Here is a 5,627-nt window from a genome sequence, read left to right as displayed (position 1 = left end):
GGGAACTACTGGCTGCTAATAGAAACCTGACCATATTTTGCAACTCATACAGCTTCCTTTCTGGTTACAAGGCAGATGTGCCGACCCCTGTCTCTCCCTGGAGCTATCTTCTACCAGAACTGAGCTGGTTATATACCAGTATCAGTGTTCATTAAATAAAATATTTGAGAGAGAGAAGCTCTATGGAGAGAAAACAGCTGCCCTGGAGATACTGAGTGATTAACTCTAGCTGATCCCAAATGAATTTCAGCTCACTGTAGTTATTTCATACTGTTGCCTGTTTGTTGTATAACTGAGTTTATGTTGTATAACTGAGTTGTTTCATGATGGTAGCTCATATTTTAGTTGATGGTAGTGAAAGGGTCTAAGGATGAAAAGCAGCAGCTACTTTTATTCTTATTTTCCAGGTGCATCAATACTGGCAGGAAAAAATACGAGGACTGATGTATCACAATCTTGAAACACCTTAATACCCATCCCATTGGAAAGTAACCCTCTCCCAAAATAAATACAAGTGCTTTTCTTTGCCAGGAGACTGGCCAGAGATCAGGCTGCCAGGCAATGATCAAGCAATAGCAATTTATTCAGCCTTGTCCCCAAACTACTTCCAGCTCAGACCACAAGCATCTGGCCTTCAGTGCTGCTCTCTTTCCCTCCCATTCCCTAAACTAATTTTTAGGCAGTTGATAAATAACCCTTTAAAAAAAAAAAAAAAAAAGAAACAAAAACCACACACAACAAAAAACTGGCAAAGATTAAATGTTTCTAGTCAGAAAAAAAAAATAGGCTTTTTACCTGATAACCAGGGATCCTCTTTAATGCAGCTGAAGAGTCCACCTGTCTCTCCGACTCTGAAAACCAGCCATAATCCTGTGATCCAGATCGTATTTCAGAAAGAGATCACTCCATTACATACATAGTTTATTGTGACTGTAGAAGATCTGCATGAAATGGTTTGCTCTTATCTAGGGAGCTCTGGTCATCTGAAATTAGAAAATTATGATTTAATTTTTTCCTTCCTATATTAATTGCTGCTTTCAATGTAAGCCAAAGACAAGCTAACCAACTGAGCATTCCTTTGCTATTTACTGTTCGGCATATCATCATTTTAAGCTTTGAGACTGTATCAGAGAGAGGGACCACGGTCACTGTTAAAACCATGTCACTTTTGCTTCAGTGATTTTCAGAGTTGGTTTTTTTTTTGCTTAGAACTTCTACTCCGGTCTCCACTTTAATGTGCTCCCTGCCTGACTTGTGGCTCACCTCCACTTGCACAGCAGTGACTACTACATAAATGCAACTGTGAGGTTGATTGTAGTTTGGCAACAGAAATGTCTGATATGAAAGAGGTGACATTGCCAGCTGTGGGCACTAAAACGGCAAAGCTGAGCCAGCTATATCAGCTTAATTAATTGCATGCCTCGCTGTGTGAACTGGAAGACTGAGACTCAGAAAGGGTGTGTGGGAAGAAGGTAGGGTGAGGAGCAATTTCAGGAACATTATTTACTTTTGTTACACACCTGGAGTAGGGAAGGTTGAGTCTCTTCTCAGGAGTCTGGCTAAAGTTAGGCCACACATGCTAGCTCAGGGAGCTCAGCCGTATCTGTCCTATTGAGCAGCAGAGTTTCCATTGCATCTTCTTTCATGTTATTTGGTTTAACAAGCTAAGAAAGGGTTGATGCATCACCTCTGTGTGAAGTGTGATCTTCTGCTCTGACTGGCCTCTCATGTACCAACAACATGGAGCTGTAGATTCAAGATGAAGTCTGTGCCCTCACAGAGCATTGTAGTGAAAAGGTTTTCCCACTGCTAGTTCGGTAGACACAGCCTGGGCCTCTGGCAAGCCCTGTGTATTTACATTATAATATATAGGGAGCTTCCCCTTTGTCCCTATCCATTTCTTCTCCCCCTTATCTCTCTGTCATCTTGCTCTCCTCCAACTATATTTCTCCTGTAGCTCATCCGTTCCTCTTGTGGACTTACTTTTGTCCCATGGCCCTTCATCCTCTCCCATTCCTGTAGGCTTATTACTGGGTCACGCTGCAACCCTTTCCCACTTTGACACTATATGGCTATAGCAAACAGTGACTTCCAATCCATCTGCCAGTCTTGTCCTGACAAATACAAAGGGAAGTTCTCTGCAATCAGGATGCAAGTAAGGAGGGTGGATTTGAGCACGGGGATTACAGCTGGAACAATAATGCCTTTGTAATGCTGTTGGGATTATTCCTTTCCTGTGGAGTAAAACTTGAAGAGCAATACCAAGTCTTCAAGCAAACAGAATCTCCAGCTGTCAGTGCTTTTGCTTCCTCTGGAGGCAGACACATGCCTGTCCAAATACAATATGCTGGAAGACCGATACTTGGCATCCTTATGACTATCTGAACATGACATGTTTCTGAAACCCTTTAAAAGAGACAGAGAGATAGTAAAGGAAAAGGAAAGGCCATAAATGAAGTGTAGGCGTTCATCTGTTATAGGACAGATTCCTGATTAGTATCCTGATTCTCAGCCCAGCCCAGCTTCGATTTTACTGTGCTTTGGCAAATTGTTTGTATGATATCATACTTATCCTAGACAATTATGTTCTTGCAAATGCAGGTGAGAGAAATAATAGAGACTAAGAAACCAGTACCAAGAGAACTGCTGCAAAACATCACAGACATTTGTACCTTCCTCAACAGCTTGCTGGAGTCTTTTTTTTCCTTATGGGCAGTGCTCACTCATTTTACTCTCACTCCTTTTCTAGGCTGTGGTCTTTAACTGAAGTACATTCTTCTGAGTTCAGGGCAGGCAATTCAGCCCCTGTCTGTTTGAACAGCATTCTCAATTTTTTCAAAAATTTTCTCCACACAAATGAAGAGAAATAATTGACCAAACCCTTCCCCCCAAAATGCTCTTGCATTTGTTCATGTGCATGTTTTTTGGCAGCCCTTTTAAGGAAAAATAGGATTTTACACTTGCAGGCAGTGTGGTACTTGTCATTGCACACTGGAATAGGATCCACTTTCCCCTGCTGCCCCCAGACTACTCACTTGCTGCAGAATCCCCCTGGTTCAGGGAGGGAAGTGCAGCTCCCCTCTGGCTTGGCCTCTGACTGAATCACATGGATAATTTTGACTTAGCTCCATCTCCAGAAGCAGCGAGCATGCATGTTATATAATATAATTGTCGTGTCTTGAGGATTCAGGCCTGTCCTCTTTTGTGCTGCCAGATGGAAGAGGAGCTACGCTCTCTCTGGAGAGATGTCCCTGCACATCTCGCCACTCAGCCGTGCTGGAATTATGTGCCTCTCTCTGCAGCCGGGCTCTGTTGTTCCCTGGCATTTTGCTCCAGAATAGCTAGCTCTTTAGTATGCAGTGGATGCTACACAGCCACTGCGATCCCAGGATTAATTTGTCTAGAAAAGGAGATACATGAAGAACCTCTAAAATGCATTTGTGAGGAGGATGTACTCCAGATTCTCTGAACACCCAGGGTTTGTTCCCAGCTGAAACCCAAACACAGGTGTTGTGGACAGCCAGTTTCTGTCTGACAGAACAGATTTCTGGTTTGTGCTCTCACTCTGTCCCATGTCATAGTTTTTTCAGCTGCTGTTGCTGCTGTTTTCTTGCTGGGTTCTGTAACATAGCCCCTGCCTGCATGGTTATTGTCTGTTAGTCAAGCAGTTTCATGCCCTGATCCCTGAAGTGCTCTCCAAAGTGATGAATCACACCTGTACTAATGAGTCCCTTCTCACTAATGAGGCATCTGCTCCAAATACTGCGGTGCACAGTTGACTGAGGCAAGGAGCTACAACCCACCTGTAGATAGCAGTGTCACTACAGTCTTCAGGAATAGCTCAAAGACCCCCAGGAGGGTGAGGCCAGTGTTAGTCAGGCTAGACAGGAACCTTATCTGTGTGAACTTCCTCACAGCAATACCTTGTCCGCACCAGCTGCAATTCCAGAAATGGCAGCGTCTCTAAAAGCAGTGTTACATTCTGACAGAATTAACTTTCCCAGGATAGAAAAGTATTGAGAAATGTTTATTTCAGCCTCCTTCTACCTCTGAGCTTCCTGGCAGAAGGACTCCTATAGCAGCCATGGCTTCAGCAATGCAGCTGCAGTAGGGAAAGCCAGGGCTCATGTTCATCTAGCCATGAGTAGTGGTTCTGCACTGCTGATATCCAACAGAAACAGCCTGTTCTGACAAAACCCAGCAACAACAAAACCAAAACACCCCAGCACCAAAAAGGTACCTTGGCTGTAATTGGGAACCAAGATAACCCTGCAGGTATGAATGGAAAATTGTTGCTCGATAAGTGTCTCCACCACAAACCCCTTCAACAGCCCATTTAGCCGCCATGAAAGCTGCTGCCAAGCATCCAGAGCAGGAGAGGGGCAGAGGGACCAGTCTTTTCTGTCATCCTGAGGATGGACAGAGGGCACCTTGTGCAGGAATCGCGCACAAATGCTGCACATCTGGTGCTGATAGCACAGCTGAGGGGACAGAGCACACTGACCCAGGGCCACAGCATAACTCTTTCTGTGGCAGCTTTGCCCCAGCCAGCACCTGTGACTGTAGTAGTGGAGGCACAGTAGCACAGGCTGCTATAGGACCACAGGCTGTAGAGAAGTTGCACTTGGGTTGTTGCAGACAAGACTGTGTCATCACATAGTAACTGCTGTGCATGTGCCAGCAAGAGCAGAGCTAGCATGAGTAAGCTTATTATGCGATAATCACACCTTCATCTTTCTGGGTACATAAACTGCTGAGGTATCCAAGTCTGGCAGTGAGGCACAATCACTGTCTGAAGATGAGCAAGAAGGAGCCGGGTCCTTGCCTCATTGGAAACATATGTCTGATTTGACACCATTATCTTTTACTGTTTTTAAACAGAACATCATTATTGGAACCACCTGTTGCCACTTAATTACCTGTGTTTGATTACAAAGACGTTAAAGTAATCACCTTTTTAGGTACAAACTTTCATTTTTATATCCTTTGATGATGTGCCCTGACAAAGCCTCTACGTCCATTTCAAAGGCTGGATCAAAACTTCCCCTGTGGGCGATGTCAGGCAGCAGCTGAGCACCCAGCCTCCTCTCGTGAACTTTGGGAAATCTGGAATTTGGATCAAGACTTTGAATCCTCTCAGTTATAACGATAAGACCTGTAGGTGCTGACCTATAGAGCCAGTATCCCCCCAACCCCGTTTGGGTAAGCTGAGCGCCCAGGCAACGCTCAGGGCGGGCCCCGGGCCCCGCAGCGTCCTGGCTCCCGGTGCTGGCGCGGTGGCACCTTCCGAGGGGCATGCGTGGGCGCAGGCGGGTTCCCCCGCGGGGCAGGGGTGCACCCTGTCCCGGCTCTGCCCTCGGGGCCGCTAAGCCCCTTCCCTGGGAGATGCGGGAGCCTCGGGGGTCAGGCCTGCCCCCCGGGACGCCGCCCCCGCCCTCCCCGTCGGCACCGCCGCCGGGGGCGATGCTCTGGGCCGCCGCCGCGCCGGGGGGCTGCGGCCCTGCGGTCCCCCCCTTCCCGCTGGGCCCGGGGCCGCCGGGCCCTGCCCGCCCGCCGCGCTGCGGGAGCGCCGCCCGCAGCCGCCCGCACCCCCTCGGCGCCGCCGCGTCGCCTGCCGGCGCGCCCCG

Source organism: Falco naumanni, chromosome 1 (assembly GCF_017639655.2).
Source record: "Falco naumanni isolate bFalNau1 chromosome 1, bFalNau1.pat, whole genome shotgun sequence".
Classification (NCBI taxonomy): domain Eukaryota; kingdom Metazoa; phylum Chordata; class Aves; order Falconiformes; family Falconidae; genus Falco; species Falco naumanni.
Note: the sequence above shows the minus strand (reverse complement) of the source record.